Here is a 25,682-nt window from a genome sequence, read left to right as displayed (position 1 = left end):
TGGTAGGCCCCGTTCCTGGGAAGAAATATAGTGAAATTACCTTTCCTATTCTTTCTCCAGATCCCGCTACTAAGAGAGATGTTCACTTCTTAAAATATCCTATATACGTAGGCGGGAATAGGGGAAGGGGTCAGATTTATCCCGACGGGAGCAAGAGTAATAATAATGTTTATAATGCTACAGCAACAGGTATAGTAAATAAAATTATACGAAAAGAAAAAGGTGGATACGAAATAACGATAGTGGATGCATCGGATGGACGTGAAGTGATTGATATTATACCGCCAGGACCAGAACTTCTTGTTTCAGAGGGTGAATCTATCAAACTTGATCAACCATTAACGAGTAATCCTAATGTGGGTGGATTTGGTCAGGGGGATGCAGAAATAGTGCTTCAAGATCCGTTACGTGTACAAGGTCTGTTGTTCTTCTTGGCATCTATTATTTTGGCACAAATCTTTTTGGTTCTTAAAAAGAAACAATTTGAAAAGGTTCAATTGTCCGAAATGAATTTTTAGGTATGTGGATTTATCAACCTATTAAGCTGGTAATAAAGAACTAAATTTTTGTTGATAAATTATGGAAAGACCTTTTGGTTTTTCTAGTTTTTTTCTCCTCTATTTAAAGAATTCCTTGTACCGTAGAACTAGTCAGTCATAGTATGTATCTTGTAAAGAAGAGTATTTTACTTTGGTTCTTGTCTTTTTTTTTTCAACTCTACAATTAATTCGAACATATGATTATGTCGCTGTTTTCACATTTCAATGCGCTAGAATAGAAATAAATTAATCCTTTTCTATTGTAATAGAATTAAATTCCACTCGATACTAAACCTAAAAAAAAATAGGCAGAGAATATTATATTAAGTAAAGTAGAAATAGGGAAAACCGGATTCTAGGATGGATAATTTGTCTTTTCCTAGAGTCCCATTTCTTATTGTTTATTGTTTCTATCGAAATAGATACGTAGTGAAATAATGGACAAACAAAAAAGAGCGCGAATTTAATTCACTAAATAAACTTCCTTAATTAACTTAAAAGACAAATAGTTAAGTTGCACAAATAGCGGATTAAATGGGCTTTTGGGGATAGAGGGACTTGAACCCTCACGATTTCTAAAGTCGACGGATTTTCCTCTTACTAAAAATTTCATTGATGTCGGTATTGACATGTAGAATGGGACTCTATCTTTATTCTCGTCTGATTAATCCGTTATTCAAAAGATCCATCAGACTATGGTGGAGTGACTGATTTGATCAATCAATATTATTCTATTGAAAGAGTAAATGTTGTCAACTCCATTTGTTAGAACAGCTTCCATTGAGTCTCTGCACCTATCCTTTTTTGATTTTAACTTTCTGAACTTTTATTTATTTGTTTTCGGAAAGAAGGATTTGGCTCAGGATTGCCCATTTTTAATTCCAGGGTTTCTCTGAATTTGAAAGTTTTCACTTGGTAAGTTTCCATACCAAGGCTCAATCCAATTAAGTCCGTAGCGTCTACCAATTTCGCCATATCCCCCGTTTTTTTCTTTGAGATTGATATCATATCTCATTAGGATGTTTTTTCATTTGTATTATGAGAATTATATGATGGAACTGTTGAATTTATTAGAAACCTACTCCCATTTTTGGAAAAATTTCCTTCTATTTGTTTGATTGATTTTCTTTCATCTATATCAGATAGCCATATTTAGTCGAATCAGAAATGATTCTATTATCTGTGTATTCGCAATTCAATATACAGAGATATATACTACATTTATCTCTATTTTATATGTCCCTCCTTCTTTGATTTTTTGAGAGTATTTAGGATACTCTAACGTTCGATTTTTTTTTTCCTTAGAGCAGACAGATACAGACCTTATAATAACAAAACGAAAATCAAAAATCTATTTATTAATTTCAAATTTGACATTCATTTAGAAATTCAATAGAAATATCAAATTTCTATCGATACATTCTTTTTTATATTATACATAGTTCATCTTAATGCATACGAATTTTGTAATATAAATTAATGTTTACTGTAATCTAATTAGTCATTATTTAAAATTCTAAAAAATGAGACTATTTAAAATAGAAATTTTAATTTTAAGATAGTATTCCATATACTCTTTACTATTTTCTATATCTATTTATTTCTATATCTATTTATATAGAGTTTTTATATAGAATTTTATTTTAAGGTATTCTAATTCTAGAATATTAAAGAATATATAATATTAAAGAATATATAAAGAATATATATAGAAACAAATAATCTTCCTATCTAATAATCAGGATATCGGGATAAATACATATCTATATTTAGATATTCATATAGATTCGATGAAAATATGAATTCTATTCTATATTATTCTTGAAATATTAAAATAATCGAAATAAAGAAGCAAAAATATTCAAAAAATGAATAAAATGGAATTCAAAACAAAAAAGAGAATTTGACTATACGAATTAAAATGACGATATTGTTTTATTGATCAAAATTATTTGATAAATCGATCAAAATAGTATTCTATTTAACTATTAATATAGTATTCTATTTAACTATTAATTAAAATTCTTAGCTTAAAATTATTCTGATTTTTAGGATATATACTAAAATATCAAATAAATAATAACTATTGGATAGTTTATATTTTTTCTATGTTTGTATTTATTTGATTATGATTATGATATAGTAATTTGGTTATGAAGAGCTAATATAAAACATATAACACAATTAATAACTAAGATCCCAGTAGTTTAGGAAATAATTCCGATAAATCCACAATTTGTGTTATGAGAGCCCGCTTAGCTCAGAGGTTAGAGCATCGCATTTGTAATGCGATGGTCATCGGTTCGATTCCGATAGCCGGCTTTTTTTCTCTATTTGTTTTCATTTTTGACATAAGGGATAATCTCTTTTTATTTTAGGAAAAAAAAATGGGAGTTCCATTTCTCTAGAACAAATCAAGAAAATAACCTTCTTTTTTTATTTTCTATTTATTTAGATAGATATACAATAGAATAAAATTCGGATACTGATCGAATCTTTCTGCTATACCACCTAATTACCTTATTTCCCCTATGAGGGAATAAGAAAATTAAGGAACCTACGGCTATTGGGAAAACTACAACTATTGTTAACCAAGGAAAATAATTCGTCATAAAAATAAGATACACTTGGGCCAGAAAAGCCCGTGCTCAAAAAAAATACAAAATATTTTTTTGAGCACGGGTTTTTGCCAGTAAAAAAACGTATTCGTGTGGTGTTTTTTGAAACGTATCAATAAGCTAGACCCATACTTCGAGTTGTTTCAGGCCCTAAATAAACCCGAACACTTAAGAAATCCGTCGGACAAGCGGACTCACACCTCTTACAACCAACACAGTCCTCTGTTCTTGGGGCAGAAGCTATTTGCTTAGCTTTACATCCATCCCAAGGTATCATTTCTAATAAATCTGTGGGACAAGCTCGGACACATTGAGTACATCCTATACATGTATCATAAATCTTTACTGAATGTGACATTGTATCTATAGTAATTTTTGAACATAAAAAATGAAAATTATCGATCTAGTAAACTCGTAAATGAATCATATATTTATATACCAGATGAATCAATGATTTGTTAGAATATTGTTAATTGTTAATCAAAAAAGATGTCTAGATAAATTTAGAAGAAGGAATAGAAGAGGACCAGGATACTTTGATTTCTTATGATTTAGGCAATGCAAACATGATCATAAGTTGTGTAGAATACATATTAATTTGAATTGATAAATATTACACTCACTATTTGAATTGAATTTTTTTTATTAATTATGATTAATTAAGGCTATTTATTCAACAAATTCGATTGATTGATACGGGTTGATTTTCTGTTACGAGCAATTGCGGAAACAATAGCCAGTCCGATAGCTGCTTCAGCGGCTGCAATAGCTATAACAAAAATTGAAAAAATATTTCCTTTTAATTGGCGATTATCAAAAAAATCAGAAAAAGTTACGAGATTTATATTAACTGCATTCAGTATAAGTTCAAGACACATAAGGGCTCTAACCATATTTCGGCTCGTGATCAATCCATAGATACCAATAGAAAATAAATAGGCACTCAAAACAAGTACATGTTCGAGCATCATTGACCAACTCCTTATTAATTTTGATTCATTTCAATATGAACAACAATTCAACAGATTCAATTGACTAAAGAATATACCAAGTCTGGAACAAAAGAATATATTGGCAATAAAAAAAAAAGAGTTTATACATAACATAGAATTGAAAAAAAAAAATCTTGATTTATATTACTAATTCTATTAAGATTTCTTACTGGCGAGCTACGACAATTGCACCTATCAAAGCAACTAAAAGAATTATTGAAATTAGTTCAAATGGAAGAAAAAAATCGGTTGATAAATGAATTCCAATTTGTTGACTAGTAAATCTTGCTCAATAATCTGATTTGGTCTTGTAGTCCAAATAATTCCGTACCATGAAGTATCTGGAATAATAGTTATTAGTGAAACAAAAATACTTGTACAAACTATCAAAGTAATTCCATCCCCAACAGTCCAAAGATTAAAATCTTGGTAATATTCGGAACTATTCATGAACATCACAGCAAATATGATTAAAATGTTAATAGCTCCCACGTAACTTTTTCAATATTTATTCGATTAGTTTACTCAACTCACGAGTTGATCAATAAATCTGTTGATTTGGAATCACAGGATGGGTAGATGTCACAGATGATGAATTGATTTCGTACCTATGTAACTATATTTTTAGTTTTGTTTGTCCGTAATAATTGATTCATGAATCAATTATTTTCAATTGTATCTTTCAAGTGGTATTTTTTGGTTATTTTCCTATTTTTATCTCAAAAATAAATGGAAACTTAGGAAAGTGCTTTATAAACATATGTATAAAAAGAACATATTTCATCTAGTTTCCTTATGCCCACTATAACCAGTTATTTCGGTTTTCTACTAGCAGTTTTAACAATAACCGCGGGTCTTTTTATTAGTCTGAATAAGATACGACTTATTTGATTTGAAATTTTGAGATGAATTGTAAATTTTGGAATTTTTTAGATATTCTATAGTTCCTTATCGTGTCAATTGCCAATTCTTGGTCATTGAGATTCACGGTCAATACAGATTCCTATTTAAGGATAGATATTACCCCCACTTTTTTTCCTTTCAACCAAACTCAAATGATTGAAGTTTCTCTATTTGGAATCGTGTTAGGTCTAATTCCTATTACTTTGGCTGGATTATTTGTAACGGCATATTTACAATATCGACGTGGTGATCAGTTGGATATTTGATTTAAGTAACATCTCTCTTGTTTATTGACCTCCCATTTCTTTGTTTGAATACTAATTCACAGTAGATCAAATTAAAACTTTTGATTAGACTGTTATCCCATTATTGAATATTTAAGATTTAAGTGTCATTCTCAATCTAAGAAGAATGGGGCGGAATCACGCTCTGTAGGATTTGAACCTACGACATCGGGTTTTGGAGACCCGCGTTCTACCGAACTGAACTAAGAGCGCTTTCTTTTCATAAATAATTTTTTGCGATGGCAATAGATCTTGCATGCATACATACTCAATATGGAGAACTATTCATATTGAGTATGTATCAATTTGAATCGGTCGCAATTGATCTATTGTTACTGCTGATACGATAACTACTAGTTACGGATAGGGATGACAGGATTTGAACCTGTGACATTTTGTACCCAAAACAAACGCGCTACCAAGCTGCGCTACATCCCTTTACATTGGTTTCCATTGTCATTGTAAAGACTTTTTGTCTTGTTTTCCACATTTTTCCATTCTATATATATATAGAATATATCCTGTTTTTTTTTTTTTACTTTATATATATCGTATAAATAAGATAAGATATTGATACCAATATTCTTATCGAATAATTTAATTCTATTAAATTAAATTAAAAACAGAGAATAGATAGGATATATAATATAAATATTAACAATATAAAGAGTATAATAACAAGAACATAAAGAGTATAATAATAATATATATATATAATAGAATTAAAATATAATAAAAAAAAAATAATTTAAAATATTCTTTTAATAGAAATTAAAAATATTCTTTTAATAGAATGTATAATTATTGATCATATTCCTATATGTAATATGTAATTCTGTATTATTATGTATTACAAATTACAAGAAAAAAACGAAGGAGGATTTGAAATGCGAGATCTAAAAACATATCTCTCTGTGGCACCAGTGGCAAGTACTCTATGGTTCGCGGTTCTAGCAGGTCTCTTGATAGAAATCAATCGTTTATTCCCGGATGCATTGACATTCCCCTTTTTTTGATTCTAGTTATTGGCACGGGAAGGGGTGACAAAGATTAGAGATCCAATAAAATATTAAATCCCTCTTCGTTCGTTTTTTTTTTCTTTTCGAATTAGACTAGAATAAGTTCGAAAAAAAAGAGCAAATTAATTTAATAAAGGTGGATTTGGCCTCAGTGAAATTAGGAGTTTTTCCCAGGTTTCAATGGAATTGAAGTATTAATTCAATTCCATTGCTATGAATTTAATAATAGAGTGAGACCATAAATGGAATTGTAATAGAATACTTGGGCGAGTCAATAATATCATACAAGATATTTAAATGAAAAATGAAATACTGTACTGTGATTTGAAATATAGTTCTAAATCATTGTATTACTGAATTATTACTGTACTATATAAAATTAATATAAAATTAATTGGAACAAAATCTTTCATAATTTGATTTTGAATTATCAACTTATACTTTTTTCGTTCCTTTTTTCTTCTTCGCTTCGAATCTTAAAATAGAAGAGTTAAGTGAATCAAAAAAAACCAAAGGAGGTTCATGGCCAAGGGTAAAGATATACGAATAACTGTTATTTTGGAATGTAGCAGTTGTGATAAAAAGAGTGTTAATAAGGAATCTAGGGGTATTTCTAGATATATTACTCAAAAGAATCGACACAATACACCTAGTCGATTGGAATTGAGAAAATTCTGTCCCTTTTGTTGCAAACATACGATTCACGTCGAGATAAAGAAATAGAGAAAATGGATTGTTTGTGTGTCACCCTTAGGAGGTAAATTCTATAAATTAGATTCTATAAATTATATATATAACAATCTATAAATAGCATATATTTCCTTATATAACAAATATAAATAAAAAAAAAATAAGATATATTAAAAAAAAAATAAGAATATAAATAAAACAAATCCTTTTTTTATAAGAAATGGGATTTTCGGTATAGGAATAAACAAACCATGGATAAATCTAAGCGACTCTTTCTTAAATCTAAGCAATCTTTTCGTAGGAGTTTGTCCCCGATCCAATCGGGGGATCGAATTGATTATAAAAACATGAGTTTACTTTATCGACTTATTAGTCAACAAGGAAAAATATTATCTAGACGCGTGAATAGATCAACCTTAAAACAACAACGATTAATTACGATTGCTATAAAACAAGCTCGTATTTTATCTTTGTTACCTTTTGTTAATTCGTCACCTTTTGTTAATAATGAAAAAAAAAATATGAAAAAAGCGAGTCGATCACTAGAACTCCTACTACTGTTCTAAAAAAAACAAAAAATAGAGTTACTCTTCAAGTAAATTTTATTTTGAATCGAAACTCAAATTCAATGCGGATTGATATTTATTTATTTTTTTTTTTCGAAAAATACGACAATCCTATTGAGGATGTTGCGTTGTAAGAAAAAAGATAATAGGTGAAGAAGAATAATTTTTTTGAGCGTGGTTGTTTATTTATTTTGATAACTTTTTCATATGAATTCTATTTTATCATACAACTCACGAGTGATGATTATGATATAGCTATTTGCATTTCCAATAAACGGAACCCACGGACCATATTCTTCTCCAATCTGAGTTTTGCTCACGTCTCGGATGAATTCAAGGACATATTCAAAGAAATTCTGACCGGACGTTGGAATAGTTTGCGGATTTCTAACAACTAGAATGGTTGAAATTAATAAGATAGCAATTACAACCCAAGAGGTAATATGTACTTGAGCATGCACTTGAAAATCCCCTATTTGCCAATAGAAATGTTGACCTACTTCGACAGCAGATATATCATAGAATCTGTTTAATGTGTTGATGTAACATAATAGAACATTCATATTGCCCTGTCCTCTAAAAAAAAAATATATATATATAACTTGAAAGGGAATTATTTTGATTCAACCATTTCCTTATTTGACTTTCATTTCCTTTTCTATTTTGAATACCTACTAATCACAAAATATTTATTTTTGCAAAATTTTGTAATGCTATAATAACCGATTCCATAAATCTATGACCGCCCAACCAAATCTAAAAATTTATTTATCTTATTATTAATCAAAAATTTCGTATATAGCTAGAACGACCCTCACAAATTGCAAAAACTAATTTGTTAAGAATTAATCGGATTGAAGCTATAGCATCATCATTAGCTGGAATCGAAATATCTGCTAGATCTGGGTCACAATTTGTATCGATTAAACAAATCGTTGGAATTCCCAAAGTGATACATTCTCGAAGAGCCGTATATTCTTCTTGCTGATCAACGATTATTACAATATCGGGTAACCCCGTCATATATTTTATGCCACCCAGATATGTTTCCAAATGAGATAATTGTCTCTTGAACATAGCGGCATCTCTTTTTGGAAGAGAGTTCAGTTTCCCTGTCTTTTGCTCCGTTCTCAAGTCCCTGAACTTACGAAGTCTCGTTTCTGTAGTATACCAATTCGTTAACATACCTCCGAGCCATTTTTTATTAACATAATGACATCGAGCTCTTATTGCAGCCCGTGTTACTGAATCGGCTGCTTTTTTTTTGTACCAACAATTAAGAATTGTTTTCCCATGCTTGCTGCATCAAAAACCAAATCACAAGCTTCTGATAAAAAACGAGCAGTTCGAGTAAGATTTGTAATATGAATACCTTTACGCTTTGCCGATATAAACGGTGCCATTCGAGGATTCCATTTCCGAGTATCATGGCCAAAATGAACTCCAGCTTCCATCATCTCTTCAAAAGTTATGTTCCAATATCTTTTTGTCATTTATCCCCACACGTTTTTTTTAAAAAAAAGTGAAAAAAACGAGACCAGGTATCCTGAAATAGCAATAAATAATTGTTCCGATGGAACCTTCTCTTTTATAGACGATTGGCCGTTAATATATAATCAGGTCATTTATTTTTTTCTATTTATTATACTTTATTACCAAATCAAATGACTGCATTTAAAGGGATGAATTGAATGCTTCCTAAAAGCGCATTCAATCCTATATTTCTAATGTATCACAGAAAATTATTTGAAATGAAAAGAATCAAATAATTTTCTGTGATGGAACAAAAGATTTCGAATTTCTACTTCGAATAATTTTTTTTTTTTCAAGGTAATTTTGTTATATTGCGTTGACCGTGAACGGTGCATTATTCTTTTGAATCCGGTACCAACGGGTATCATTCGCCCTAAAACAACATTCTCTTTAAGACCTTTCAACCAATCAATACGACCCCGAAGAGCGGCTTTTGCTAAAACTCTAGCAGTTTCTTGAAAACTCGCTTCGGATATGAAACTTTGAGTATTCAGAGATGTTTTTGTTATTCCCAATAATAAAGCTCGGTAACAAATTGCTTCTTCCAAGGCACACCCAGTTCGTTCTGCTCGCAATAATCCAATTAATTCACCGGGTAAAAATACATTAGACATTCCATCTTCTGAAACCAAGACTTTGGATGTTATTTGACGCACAATAATTTCGATATGTCTATTATGGATGTGTACTCCCTGGGATCGATAAACCTTTTGGATTTTATTAACCAAAGAAATACGACTTTGCGCTATAGTTAGCTCAGCACCAATCAAGAATCCCCAAGGAATGCCGAGAATTCTTGTTATACACTCATTCCAAGCATCAATTCTTTTTTCGAGATTCATCGATATTGAATCAATCGAACGTATTTCTAATATCTGTTCCACTTTTGGAAGACCTTGTGTTATATCACCGGATCTCGATTTTTCATATATGAATGTAACTAAAATATCTCCTTGATAAAGGATTTCTCCATAATGGCCATGAATGGTTGCTCCTGGAGTCGCCAAATATGGGTTAGCCGATCTTATTATTACAGAATCCATTTGAACAGTTATAACTTGACCCGATTTTAGTTTTAGATGTGGTCCATTTTTCATTTTAGCTATACATATATTTTCACAAATAAATTGTCCAAGACTAATTATTGTAAATGTTTTTTCACAATCATAATGATGTAGAAAATACCAATTCAAATGGAATGGATTCAAAACGATATTACTGTCTAGATCGGGTTTAAAAATTTTATCATTTTCGTCCATTAAATAATATTTAATTACTTGAAAAATTTCCGTTATTTTGTCAAGTTGGAAATTTTTCATTATTGATATTTGATTATGAGTTATTAAACGGTAAAGTGAATAAAAATTTCCAACTTGACGGGCTATCCCTAAAGGGCCTAATGAATTATTATTATTAATTGGAATTTTAGGATTTTTTTTATCCCATTGTGATATTTAACATTGTTGAATGGTCTTATTTGAAAACAATTAGATGATGACAAAATTATCCAAGATCGGCATTCCTTATTTCTATTCAACAACATACGAATAGTTCCGTGATTTTGGCTAAGTGATTTTTTAATTTTTGCCTTGGAATGAATAGAAAAAAATGGATTGATATTGATCCGATCCGATTCATTATCCGCGATCAATCCTAAACCAGATGGGTCATTTCTTTTTCTGATATATGAAGTATTCGATTTTACTAAGTCAATTCTTAGAAAATACTCAATCAAACCGTTTGTACTTACTTCAACAAAGGAAGAGGGGGCCTCCTCAATAGAAGTACTTTTTTTGCCTTGATCCCAATTCAAGACTAAACAAGTCCGAACTAATTGAATCCTTGTGTCGGAAATTCCCCGAATGGATTTTCCATTTCCATAAAGAATATAATTGACAACTTTGAGTTCCAGATTATCTCTTTCCTGGAATAGATCTTGGGGAAAAAGTTTTACAAAATCGATACTGTCCGGTATTTCATATAAAATTACAGGCCGAACCAAAACAAAATACTTTTTCTTGGTAGTTGTGATCCATTGGACATAGATCCAATTATGAATTTTTTTTGATTCCTTCCATTTTTTTTTACCGTTCCGGGTGGTATCAAGATAGAACTGTGTCGGGATATCTTATCCCTCTCTCCGGGAAAATGGATATTTCCAGAAAATATTTTTAATTCGATTTTTTTTTTTCTTTTCTAATCGGACCAATCCGCCTACTCGACTTCTTATATTGAAAGTGATTGGTGTTCCTATTCCAACGAGACTATTATTCCGTACCATTATGGAAGAAGATTTGGGTAAAATATGCACTTCTTCGGGAATAAAAAAAAATCGATCTACTTTGATTTGGTATTTTGGCTTTAATTCTTTGATTCCTCGATACTCAATGAAATCTTCTTTTTGAAAAACGGAATGAATTCCTATAGTTCTATATTTAGTAATTCCTGAATTCTGTCTTCTGTATTGAGGATCATCGAAATAAGCAAAAATACTATTTCTATGAAAAATACCATTGATAGGTATTTCAATGGAAACACCAGAAGGTAACTAATCCAAAATATAATAATCACCTTTCTTTTTTGTTTGAGAATCTTTTTTAAAGAATATGATGATTCCGTTGCTCTCTTATTTAGTCTAGTTGTTTATTCAGCAATCCAAAAGTTTCTTTTTTGTTTTGAAATTCAATTAAAATAATTAATGTTGTTGTTAAATGTCTCTGCTATGAAAAATGAAAACAAAAAAGAATTGTGACACTAAACTAGACTATTATAATTATCTAAAATAGAGTATTATAATTATATAAAATCGTAAATACTCCTTTTTCATACGACTCTTTCGATATATAATCTAATGGTTTTGAAAAAAAAAATTTATTTTTGTATATCGAACTCGAAGTGCCATGCTCTTTTTACTTAATATTGGTTTAGGCATAGTTTTTTTTTATTTTCTAAAAATTAAGAAAATAAGAATCATTCGCGCCAAGCGTGAGGGAATGCTAGACGTTTGGTAAATTCTCCTCCGACCAAAAGAAGAGATCCCATTGAAGCGGCTAATCCTACGCATACTGTATGTACTTCTGCTTCTACAAGTTGCATAATATCAAATATGGCCATTCCAGATATTACCTCTCCGCCCGGAAAATTTATAAACAAATACAAATCTTTGTTCTTGTCCTCTAAACTGAGATATACCATTAGACCAACAAGTTGATTTGATATTTCACTGTTGACCTCTTGACCTAAAAAAAGTAATCTTTCTTGAAAAAGTCGATTGTATAAATATGATGATTCCGGGCCATATTTAGTGAATTAAATTCGCGCTCTTTTTTGTTTGTCCATTATTTCACTCAAGTGGTAACTACTTTACAAGAAAGAGGGGCAATGGAGTACACTATTATAGTGGCTGAAACAGCAAATTCTCCAGCTACATTACAATACCTCGCTCCTTATACAGGTGCAGCTCTGGCTGAATATTTTATGTACCGTGAACGTCACACTTTAATCATTTATGACGATCCCTCCAAACAAGCACAGGCTTATCGCCAAATGTCTCTTCTATTACGAAGACCACCAGGTCGCGAAGCATATCCCGGAGATGTTTTTTATTTACATTCTCGTCTTTTGGAAAGAGCCGCTAAATTAAGTTCTCAGTTAGGTGAAGGAAGTATGACTGCTTTACCAATAGTTGAGACCCAATCAGGAGATGTTTCAGCTTATATTCCTACTAATGTAATTTCCATTACAGATGGCCAAATATTTTTATCTGCCGATCTATTCAATGTTGGAATCAGACCAGCTATTAATGTGGGTATTTCCGTTTCCAGAGTTGGATCGGCGGCTCAAATTAAAGCCATGAAACAGGTAGCTGGTAAATTAAAATTGGAATTGGCACAATTCGCAGAATTAGAAGCTTTTGCATAATTCGCTTCTGATCTCGATAAAGCTACGCAAAATCAATTGGCAAGAGGTCAACGATTGCGCGAGTTGCTTAAACAATCCCAATCAGCTCCTCTCACTGTGGAAGAACAGATAATAACTATTTATACTGGAACGAATGGTTATCTTGATTCATTAGAAATTGATCAGGTACGTAAATTTCTCGTTGAGTTAAGGGCTTATTTAAAAACGAATAAACCTAAATTTAACGAAATCATATCTTCTACCAAGACATTCACTGGGGAAGCAGAAGCCCTTTTGAAGGAAGCTATTCAGGAACAGATGGAACTCTTTTTACTTCAGGAACAAGTAGAAAAAAATTGATTCAAAATTGATTCAAAATTTCATACCTTTATTATATTCATAATTAGTATCTTTTACTATCTTTTCTTTAAATATTTAATTTAAAATTAAAATATTTATAAAGAATTTTAGAATAATAAAGCATTTTCCGATCTATTTAGTTGCCATGGATGTACGGCAAATAAAAGTTTTATTACATGGTCAATACATGGTGAGGAGCCAGAATCGGCTAGTCAGCTTTTTGTCGCTTGTGGAATTTCGTGGAGGGTGTGCTATAGGATTTTTAGATGGTTAGCTTGGGATTTAGTCCTTTCGAGGGATGTGTTAGGTCTTTTTGAGGGGTGGTGCATGTTCCTTGGGAGAGTGAACTTTGGGCGTGGTTTTTTGTTGATCTGGCATTCTGTTGTGTGGTCCATTTGGTCTGCTTGTAACAATATAGTGTCAAGTGCACAACGATAGATGTTGAACAACTGGTTGAAAAATCCAATTTACCTCCTAGTACTGGTTTTTTTGGGAGGCAAATGAATAGATTCGATTCCATCAAATCATTAACGTAGTTATGTTCTCCCACTACAAGAAAAAATTCATTTTGCGTTTGTTAAAATGATGGATTACTACGGTTCTAAGGGTCGCAAAAGGTCATTTTCACCCTATTAGTGAAACTCGAATCCTTTTAGGCCTGGAGAAGCCTTCCCAAGTGCCGTTTCTGAGATTTTGGTGGCCTAGGGCGAACCTACATTTTGGGTCCTAACTAACTAATAAACCTATATAAGCATCAAACTTGATACAAAAAACTAAGCAGTTTTTTAGGGCCTAATAGACCCCTAAAAAAAATTGGGGCCCAAATTTCGTACTTATTTTTTGGGACCTAGGGCAGTCACCCTCTTCGTCCTGCCTCAGATACGGCCCTGCTGTTTCTCATATGGACATAGATAATGGAACATGTGATCTAGATGAACACATTGTAAATATCGAAATTATTCTGAATTACAAGGATGTTCGAGGCTCAGTAAAATGCAAGTTGTTCGTGACAACCCTACAACAAGGTGTGATGACCTGGTATAAGAATCTCAAGAAAAACTTTATCGACTCTTGGGACGAGTTGTGCCATGAATTTACTACGCCCTTCACGACTTCTAGGACACAGCCTAAAACGATGGCGTCCCTACCTCACATACTTGTTCCTACCTCACATCACATCATATTTCTACCAACTATGCTTTTCCTAACATTCTAATCTTGAATGGATTTGCAGAGATAGCGAAAAATCGAATAATAAGATTGCAAAGTAACTGGTCATGCTTTTTAACCATAATTTTTTCAGCTTGCTGGCTCTCTTGACATCTCTGGTTGGACGTATTAAATCAATGGACCATCACCACCCCTTCATTTGTCTTCACTCCCACATCTTCCACAACATAAGAAGAAAAACACTTAACTCACTAGGTATTTAACCCATGCGTTGCACGGGTTGGATTATAACTTGCACTTGAGAAAATAAAAATTGTGATAAGTATAAGGCACATATATTTTATCGATTTATAATATTTTTAAATGTAGCTAGGGATATGATTATTTTAATATTAATTTATACTAAAATAGGAGTATTCTTTAAAACATGAGAATTTGTATTGATTTATGGTCTCCTATATTTATTGAAAAGATAATCTTTATGGCGATAGATTAGCTTATTTAGAACTTTCCTATCAAACATTAATTTCTAAAATTTTATTCTGACATTTATTGGTCCAAATTATTTTAGCCAACGGTTTGGTTTACCTTCTTGTCATTATGCTTAATTACATTAATATTAGAGATTATTATATGTTATAAGAGTGAAATGTTTTTCTAAGGGTTGCACATCTTCATGATTCGAGCTTAAAAAAACATTCAAGCTTTCAAAATTCCAAAGATACATTCCAATATTAATATGCTTTAAAGATCATAGTTTGGAATTTAGGAAAGACATGTCTTATAACAGGATCAAATGCTTTTAATGTGGTTTTAACGTTGAATGCTCACCAACAATCTCCCAACCATGTTGGCTCTATTATTCGAAATTGTATTAGTTTAAAGGTAGTTTTTGTAATTTAATTTTTTTGCATGTTAGGTGTGAAGTCAACCAAGCTGCTCATTATTTACCTAATATTTCTCACTGGAGAAATATTTTCTGAACCTCTCAATGCACTGCTTACTGTCCAGGTGACTGTAAAAAAAGTAAAATCGTAAATTATCTTAATCTTGAAATACGACTTGCAGCAAAGAATACTTTCCAAAGAAATTAGAACAGATAATAAAGAAACACTACTACAAAAATGGGCTTATATAGCGTTTTTTTTTGGCTTTAGGTAGCGCTTTTGAAGCGCTATTGTAAATGGCGCTGGTAAAGGTAATATAGCGCTTTTTTTTCTGTATAAAGCGCTAGCTATAATAGGGTTTATATAGCGCTTTATGTCAAAAAGTGCTAGCAAAGGTTATCCTTAGATAGCGCTTTCAAAAATAAACGTCATCTAAGACAAGTTTAAAAACAGCGTTTTTGTTTTAAAAGCGCTATGTAACAATAGGTTTAGATAACGCTTTATAAAGGAAAAAAAGCGCTAGGAAAAGCATTTATTTTATTTTATTTTTGTCAAAAAAAATTCCTTTCCAGATAGCGTTTTTTTTATTAATTTAAAGTAATATATATATATAAAGTCTGAAATTTAAAGGGAAATGTATATAATTTAGGCACATTATAATTGAGACTATTATTTATCGAATAAAACATAACCATATCATAAAAAATGTATGTATATATAGCATAAAAGTCAGAAATGTATAGCCTCTAATATGGTCACATGGATATCTCTAAGAGTTACAACTAATTAGTTGACATAAAGATCAATATCTTCTATGGTATCATGCAGTCTTCATCTATCTTCTTGGTCTTCTCAACATTTTTATCCAAAACAAGCACGCAAATCATCATTCATTTCCAAATTTCGTTCACTCTCCTCCACCTGAATATATACCAGAAAACGCCATTAAGCAATAACGCTATATTATATTAGAGATAAATTCAAAGTACTACTGATCATGAGTAGAAATTAAAGCAAGATTATAAATTAAAACAACTACGTACCACTTCTAGCAAATATATTTAGAAACATTAAACTCACCTTATTATAAAAAAAATCATATAACTTTTAGGCTGATCATGAACCGACACCATTCTTCTTAGATTTCTATTAGTTTATCTTTTGAGTATGTCACACACTTGAAACCATCAATGTACTATATATATTATAACATTAAAAATAACCATGTTACTTAATAAACTTAATTATACATAGATATTATACTTTAATATAAAAAAACATACCAACTTTGGAATCTCATTTAGTTTTGAAATGAGAATATCTTTCATAAACCTCATCACAAAGTACCCGCAATCTATACCATTTTCTTGGCAAGGACACTACAAAAAATAAAATAATAAGTAATTGTATAAGTTAGTTTATTTGGTATGCCATGTAGAAGTCACGATGGATGGATGATTATGGAATTGATTAGTAGGTTATACAAAAGGCATATGCATAGTGTATATCATATTATCACATCATTCAATTAGTTTATTAGAAAATAATTCTAGTCACACACAAAAAGTGTCATTGTTTATATATATAAAAAAAAATTGAACCAAAAGAAAAATTATTCATCTTACTAGTTGTGTAGAGTTTAATTAAACCCAAAATCTTTAATAAACAATTGTCAAATTTCAGTAATTATTCATCAAACAAAAATTTTGAATTTTCGATTGTCAAATTCATCCTAATCACTAACAGTGAAGTCTTAAATTTAGTTTGAACCTTGAAAACCTAAAATATCCAGATGAAAATATGAAAAAAATTAAAGAATATTTGAGTTAAATTGAGGTAAGGAAAGAATGAAGATGGTACCTGAGATGAAGAATTGAGTATTGAAAAAGCTGTAACCGGTCGACGGCAGCGACGATATGATGCACCGCAATTAAGAGTGAGATAGAGGTGGTTGTTCTGGAATGAATCGAAAGAGACGGTTATGGTTTTGGAATAGATCGAAGGAAGCGAGTGATGGTGATGAATCAATTGATAGATATAGGTGGTTGGTGATGAATGAATCAATAGAGGTGGTGGTTTTGGACTGAATTTCCTGCACACGATCTAATGAAAATTTTGAGTAAAGTAGTTTTGGGTTATGTTATTAATTGCTTTAAAAAATACGTTTAATGAAAATTATGTTATAGTTTTTATTTTATCTTTAGGATGCATTAAAATAGGGATTTCCATTAAAATTGGGATTCTTTGTTACTTTTGAGTATATAACAAAAAGAAGTTACGCTTTGTTGTTAGTGTATAAAGCGTTTTTTTTGTGTAACAAAAAAAAGCATTTTTATTTTCAAATATAAATAAAAAAACAAAAAACGCAAACTTCATGAAAATTATGTTATAGTTTTTATTTTATCTTTAGGATGCATTAAAATAGGGATTTCCATTAAAATTGGGATTCTTTGTTACTTTTGAGTATATAACAAAAAGAAGTTACGCTTTGTTGTTAGTGTATAAAGCGTTTTTTTTTTTTTTCAAATATAAATAAAAAAACAAAAAACGCAACGTGCAAAGTAGGATTTATGGAAAAGTAGGATTTAGTGGGACCAGGACATTTGATTTGTTTTTTTAGTTTGGATTTGTTTTTTGGGAAAAAGTTTAGATTTGTTTTTTTTTTTAAAAGTTTAGATTTAGTTTGTTATATATAATATACATAACAAAGGTTTGTTATATATATGATAAAAGAATTAAAAAAGGTTTGTACCAAATTTTTTTTTTTTTTTAAAAAAGGTGTGCTTTGTTACTGCAATCCATTTTTCATAAAAATTCAAAAAATATTTGAAATATGCTATGCAGGGGATCGAACAGGGGACCTGTTAGTTAATGTACATTAAATCAGTTAATAAAATGGCGCTTTTTTTAACCTATAAGCGCTATCTTTCTCAAGCATACAATAACGCTTTTTTTAACCTATAAGCGCTATTTAAGGTTGATTTATATATAGCGCTTTTCATAAAAAGTGCCATATACGATTAATCATGTTTTTTATTTAAATAACTATTATTTTTATTTAGCCTATACTGACGCTTTCAATACAAAGCGCTATATATACTTAAAATGATAGATAGCGCTTTTTCAAAAAAGCGCTAGCTAAGACCTCCGTGTTTTAATTTATAGCGCTTTAGTGTTAAAAGCGCTATTTATGAGGCGCTATATTTTCCCAATTTTGTAGTAGTGAAATAAACATCTGCGGCTATTGTCTCTAAACAAATAATCAGTGAAGAAAAATTAAATTAGCAATGTGATAATCCAACATGCACCGTGACTAAGTTACAACCACAATAGAAAAGGAAAACAAATATTGTTTAACATGCAAGGTTACATTTTCCAAACCTGATATTGTTTATTGGCAGCTTTCTGAGGTTTGAATGTGAAGTGTTGGTTAAACTCGGCCATGTGGTCTCTTCCAATACGTACATCATTTCGTCTTGGTTTTGCATGTACATGTGAATGTGCATGTGGCTGTGGATGTGCCTCTGCATAACCCCTCGTGAAAGTAGGACCAGATATGTAAAATCGGGTTTTTGGGGTTTGAAATGGTGGGTGGATTTGTAAAGCTGATGGTGATGGTATGAAATTGTGTTGCATGGAATTAGAAACAGAACCAAGATATGTAAAATCGGGTTTTAGGGTTTGAAATGGTGGGTGGATTTGCAAAGCTGACGGTGATGGTATGAAATTTTGTTGCATGGAATTAGAAACAGAACCAAGATATGTAAAATGTGGTATATTTGAGGCTTCCTGAGTCACTTCTGCATTCAATTGGTTCATATATTGGACAGAGGGATACCAAGAAGCATTAACAGGACTCATTGGGGGTGCAGCAGCAAAGAGAGTGGTGCTGCTGGACATATTGCTATTCTCATCTATTCTGCAAACTTTCTTTTGTGGGGACTGCTCTGGGGATATATCCATATCCTGTTCCATGTTTTCTTCCCATCCTCTCTTCTCCGAAGTTTGGTAACTTGTAGTTAAAGTTCCAAAATCAAATTCTGGAAGATCGTCTTCCAGCTCCTTTTGTTGAAGAATAACAGAAGATAAAGATTGTTTTGTAACATCATCCAATCTTCTCTTCTGTGAAGTTTCAAATTCGTATTCTGGAAGATCGTCTTCAGGTTCACTATGAAGAATGGCAGAAGGTAAAGATTGTTTCGTAACATCAGTTACAGCAGGTACTAACTCACGTCCAACATCCTTTGAATTTAAGTCAATATTTGAAGCTTCAACTTCGGCAGACATAACTTGTCTAATATTTGGAGTGTCTTCTGATTTTATCAAATCACTATAGTAGTAAGTTCGTAAATTTAGGTGTGGTTGGGGGGCCATGCTTCCATTTTTCTCCCTGTCAACACTATCCCTTTTCTTAGAAATATCAACTTGATCACTTTTTGTTGATGATTCTAAAGGCCAGCGAATTGGTGACCAGACAGGACTAGAATCATTTTTTCTTGATGTTTCGGAAGGCGTGCGAATCGGAGACCACACAGTAGGATCATTCTTTCTCGACCATTCTGAAGGAGTGCGAATTGGAGACCAGACAGTAGGATCCTTTTTTCTATACCATTTGGAAGGACTGCGAATCGGAACCACACTTGAGTATGATCACTTTTTCTCGATGATTTCTGAATAGAGTTAAGTTGGTTTCTTCTCCATACAACGCAACCAATTAGGGAATCTTTGTTCTCTTTAAAATGTGTGCTTCCGTCGAGGTATCCATATTTTTCAAGTATGGTGATTATTGTGTCACTAGGAGGACACACATAAAGATCAATGCCAGTTATAACTTTTGCAAGCCCAACCCTTCCATCTTCAACATATTTCTTTGCAACCTGTTAAATCAAGGGAATTTATTTTTTTTGTTAAAACCATACATGGGAGAATTCATGACTGATACTCAAATTGGTTCTTGAAAATTTAGGGCTATCAATCTAGTCCCTCACATTATTGATATATCAAAATGATACCCGAAATTGCAAAATTTTAATCAAATTTGTCCCTTTATTGTTACTAGCAGGGCTAGAGTGACAATTAGTTGGTAATTTGGCATATAAATTTGAAACTAGGTGAATAATGTTAGGAATGTATTTGAAAGAAAATTCAAACATAGGATCAAACTTGATTAACATTTTACAATTTCAATGATCTTTTCAAAATATTGACAATATATGGGATACAACCCTACAATATCAATAACCAACTTTGATACTTAATCATTTAAATCAAGTATTTATCAAATTAGTCTAAATTTGAGATCATCCCTACTCACCTTTTCCATGCCTTCCAATCCAACTTGTGAAGATTCTTCTTTGCAATACAGGGAGACTACCTGAAATTAATTGCATGGTTTTAATCACATGTTCATTAAAATAAAATATATGGTGCAAACTACAAAGATTTTTTATAACACAACAGAATAGTAAGGACAATCCCGGATCCGGATCCTCTCCCACTAACATACCTACAGCAGCCTCTCAATCTAATAAAACAACCATTAGATACATCCAATGGATGATATGGAAAGACAATAAAATGTTGAAGAACACTGAAACACTGAAACGAAAGTGAGTAAATAATTACCAGACATGCAACCGGTAGTTTAGCTCAAGGTTATACTTGATGCAATGAAGCAAGTGTCTTTGTGAATAGTGTCTCCTCTTCTCCACCGTTAATTATATCGCCAGAAAATTCAAAGGAGGCCAAACTGGAATCCACGGAACATTGATGCATGAAAAGCAAGAAAAGCATCAGCAATGATGCATCAGCAATGAAGCTAAATCTATTCCCTCTTGGAGATTTTGATGACCAGCTTGAAGAAAAAAGTTAACTCTTTCAACTAGGTGGGAACCAAGTACATGACCCATGGGACTCCATCACCGATGCTAAAAGGTTTGATGTTATTTGGGATGTTTGATTTTGAGAATCATGTAATAAATGCAAGCGATATTTATGTGCACAAATTGAATTTGGAGATACTTGCAGATTGTTTTTTTAACATTTTATTACCTTTCCATATCATTCATTGGATGTATCTAATGGTTGGTTTATTAGATTGAGAGGCTGCTGCAGGGATGTCAGTGGGAGAGGATCCGCTCGCGGACAATCCCACCATGCATAACAAATTATAGAAACAAAAGCATGAGATGCTAGGCATTGTAAATTTAGATACTCTAGTGACCAACAAATTAAATGGCATTATTAAAATTTAACAGTAGATCATGTTGATTAAACTAACTTTTTTATTTTATATTATGGTCCAACAATTAAGTTCACTTAATAGCATGTCATCCATATGGTGATGGAATGTAATTCCTGGATACTTTTTGATAACAAAAAATGTTTGACTCGCATTTTTAGTATTTCTAAATAAGAATGGAGTTATATAGGAATTTTAAATATTTCAAATATATTTTTACCCAATTTCACATTGTTCTTTGGAAATGAATCTGGAAAATATTAGAATTAATGTTATTTTTAAGAACCTTAAACAACAATATTTTTTTAGACATTATAACAACAAACATGGGAGCATAATTCTAAATTGTGATCAGCAACCGCAATTACAGGCCGTAGTAAAACAGTTTTTAAATGTATATTTCAACACACATAAATAGAACCGCATGTTTGTACCCAAAAAAAAAAAAATAGAACCGAAGTCCGCATATATTGCATAATAATAGATAAATTTTTGGGATGCAACAAATTTTAGATTGTAAGTAAAAAAATCTGATATTGTAATAAATAAATATAATTAGGAGAATTTCTTACCATAAGTTCTTTGTTGCGTGAGAGAGGAAGTTCTTGAATGTATTTTTCAAAATCTTGTAATTTGACATTCCCTTTCACTACAATAGATTGAGACCATTTGACATCCGGCATCTTTTCGCCACAACACAATTGAATAAATAAATTCAAAGAGTAGATAGAGATTGGAGAGAAAAGAGTCACTAGTACAACATGAAGTTTCATCATCTATAGAGGATTACAATTAATAAAGCATTGATCTCATCTTGTTACCAATTAGTTTACTATAAGAAACTCGATTGTCATCGAAGGTTTGCACTTGTGAAAAGAGACGATAAAACTACCTGGGTGGGCGTCGCCACAAGCTGTGTTTTAATCTGGGGTTCACGACCATTCTTTATTGTTCTCATTTCTCACAATAGAAATGTATTTTCACTTGAGTCGTTTCATATGTATGTGTATGTGTGTGTTCAAGTGTTTCTCAAATCGAGTATAAGCACAAGTGTTGTAGCACTTATATTTTAGTTTTGAGTAGAAGGTACAGTATTAGGGCAAGTTTGTTACTATTATTTTGTTACAAAATTACTAGACATTTATTGACTGCAAATATTGTTATTGAATCTGTTATCGATTTATTCTTGTATTTAGCGGTCTATATATGTAGCATTAGGGTATTTCTATGTAATTATGTTCTTGATAAATCTCTTCGGTTAATACTTGGATATGTGATGTGAAGCATTTCATGTAATTAAACTCTCTACTTGTGAAAATTAAATTAAATTGTGAGAACAAAGTATTGTATTTTACTTTGATATTATTTCTCATCATACTATAAAATTAAAATAAAGGTAAAGTTGCACAATCAAACTAACTTCAAAGTAGAGAATTAATTACCCTTCAAAGAAGGCAACTGCAGAAACAGTTAGGGCAGAGTTCAACTGTAGGTTCCCATCCCATAGCTTATCATCTGTTTCAGTTGGGGACAGCTGAAAAAGAATAAGTTCATTATTAGAACCAAAGCACTTGTACTAACAAAATAATTCCATAGCACTTGAAAATAGACTTAGGTTCGCAAGTTCTATATCAAACACTTACATAAATGCATATATATGCCACATGATAAGTGTAATAAGTCGTTTCATTCCTCCCAGAAAAAAAGGTTATTTGAACCACCACAGAGGTGTCTATTAATTCATTTTGATTTAATTATTTGGGTTAAGTGTTTAGTCCCTATAAATATTCACAGTTTTGTTTTTAGTTCCTATAAATATATTTACTTACCTAATAAAATAATCCCTTATCCAAAATAATGCATAATAAAATACGAGTATACGACCACGTGAGCATGACTCAGTTGATAGGGACATATCATTGTTATATACATGGGTCGGAGTTCGAACCCTAGACACCCCACTTCTTTCGTTTTATCGTTGGGTTAGGGCCAAATATAGAGCAATTGAACAACAATTATGCAAGCGGTACAAGGAAATTGATTATCAGTCAGCCAGCTACTTATTGAATAATTTTGAGTTGGGACACTAGAAAAGTTTTATGCAAATGGTTTAGAGTTCAATACATGATAATCATATTTCTTGCTTTAACAAATTAATTATTAACATTTGTTTTTAAAACAATAAAATTAAAATAAAGATAAAAATAATGCATCTATTAAATCAATATATCTTCAACTTCATTTAAGTGGCTAATGCTCTCACCAAGATGAATTGTTTGATTTTTTATGGAACTATTCTTTACTCCTAATCAAACTCTTGATAACAATTAATGACATATTTCTCTTAGGAAGCATAGGGTTATCCTAAAAAAAAAAAAAAAAAAACTTTAACTCATTACCAGTGATATCCTGATATTAAAAACCTTTTTTTATTGGAAGTATTGTTAGTTGTGTTACTTTATTCAGAGGAGTAATGTCTAGAATTCACGTTTTTAAGTGAATAAATGGAGTGTTTTTGTGTCCTCGTGAGCATATCAGTTGGCAGAGACATGTATTGTTATATGCAGGTGTCGGAGTTCGAACCCCGGACACCCCACTTATTCATCTTAAAAAAGGTGAATTCTAGCCACTAAGCTGTTTGAAAAAAAAAATGGAGTGTTTGGGGGTTTGAACCCAATGCATTGGCTATGCTCACGGTGAGTAATCACAACTTTAACCTAGTGTCGCTCAAGCAACTAAGTCATATTATTACACCTAAAAGATTTTAATCTATAACAATTTTTGTAAGAGAAATGATATTTGTACAATCATTTTTTAACAACGTTTTGACAACTTTCTCTCTCATACTCTCATTATTTTTTATTCTCTCTCTTCCTTTTTCTCTCTCTATTGTTTTTGACCAATCATAGAAGAGAAAAACAAAGTTGTCATAAAAGTTGTAAGAAAGAGATGTACAAATATCACACCTCTTTTTCTAAAGTCTTCAAAATGTAATCAATTTTTTTTTTTTTTTTGGGAATGTAATTAAATTTTGGATGTACGGCAAATTAAAGTTTTATTATCATCCGCAATTCATCAATACATGAACTATTGCTGCCATATTTTTTTTTGGTAATAAAAAGTTTAGGTGGGTTCGGCTCCGTTTTTTGGTAATAAAAAGTTTAGGTGGGTTCGGCTCCGGTCACCACCAGGGTCAGGGCACGCCTCCGGGCCCAAAGGGCACTTATAAAGTTTAGGTGGGTTCGGCTCCGGTTGTAACAGCCCGATTTTCGCTAGTTTTATTTTATTAATTATTTATGTGTGTTGTGTGTGCTATTATGTGATTATTTGCTTTTGTGTGTATTTTTGGTTGGGAATTGTAGTATTCGGTGAAAAAGGGTATTTTAGTCATTTTGGGCTTAGGGGCATTTCGGTCATTTTGAGAGTAGGGGTAATTTTGTAATTTTGGTTGAGGATTATTTTTGAGTGTTAGTAAGAATATTATTTTACCAAGTTACTAGAGAGAATGTAGTAATTATTTTATTTACCGGTAAGTGACCGTTAGTGTTGTAATTTACCGATAAGTGAGTAGTGACATTTTGGGTGTTAGAATAGAAATGGGTTAGGCCCATTAAGGTTGAGAAATAAGCCCAATTGATGAGAGCACATATATAAACTCTAGTTGTGGGTGAAAATTAGGTTTCACAACATTATTCATTTCATTTCATTTGGGAAGAGAAGAGGTAGAGGCTAGAGACCACAACAAGAGCAAGGGCTAGAGCTAGAAGAGTGGATTCAACACCTAGGAGCTAATTGAGGCTTGAATTAAGGATTCTTGGTGTTAGAGGTAAGGGGGTTAGGTTTTAATCATAATCCTCTTTGTTTAATTCTACCCTAATTCTTTGCATAATTGTAGTTAAGTGCTTAATTTGATTTTGGTTGTAGAATTTCGTGCTTAATTTTGGTAATATGATTATGTGTATGAATTGAATGTTAATTGT

General features: G+C 31.5%; 1 long non-coding RNA gene and 3 other non-coding genes across 4 annotated transcripts; 1 reads left to right on the top strand and 3 right to left on the bottom strand.

Moving 5' to 3' along the window:
* Positions 1-2,788: 2,788 nt before the first annotated feature.
* TRNAT-UGU (transfer RNA threonine (anticodon UGU)) lies at positions 2,789-2,861 on the top strand. The gene has a single exon. It is a non-coding gene; the product is annotated as a tRNA-Thr (tRNA).
* Positions 2,862-5,475: 2,614 nt separating this feature from the next.
* TRNAW-CCA (transfer RNA tryptophan (anticodon CCA)) lies at positions 5,476-5,549 on the bottom strand. Its single transcript has one exon. It is a non-coding gene; the product is annotated as a tRNA-Trp (tRNA).
* A 151-nt stretch (positions 5,550-5,700) lies between these two features.
* Positions 5,701-5,774, bottom strand: TRNAP-UGG (transfer RNA proline (anticodon UGG)). The gene has a single exon. It is a non-coding gene; the product is annotated as a tRNA-Pro (tRNA).
* A 10,383-nt stretch (positions 5,775-16,157) lies between these two features.
* Positions 16,158-17,477, bottom strand: LOC146921811 (uncharacterized). The gene is made up of 4 exons (XR_015010801.1): positions 17,322-17,477; positions 16,745-16,840; positions 16,542-16,656; positions 16,158-16,382 (listed from the first exon to the last, which is right to left on the bottom strand). It is a non-coding gene; the product is annotated as an uncharacterized LOC146921811 (long non-coding RNA).
* Positions 17,478-25,682: the final 8,205 nt, after the last annotated feature.

Source organism: Medicago sativa, chromosome 5 (genome assembly GCF_051527215.1).
Source record: "Medicago sativa cultivar Bolivia chromosome 5, Bolivia_mono, whole genome shotgun sequence".
Lineage (NCBI taxonomy): Eukaryota > Viridiplantae > Streptophyta > Magnoliopsida > Fabales > Fabaceae > Medicago > Medicago sativa.
This window is presented reverse-complemented; position numbering and strand designations above follow the sequence as displayed.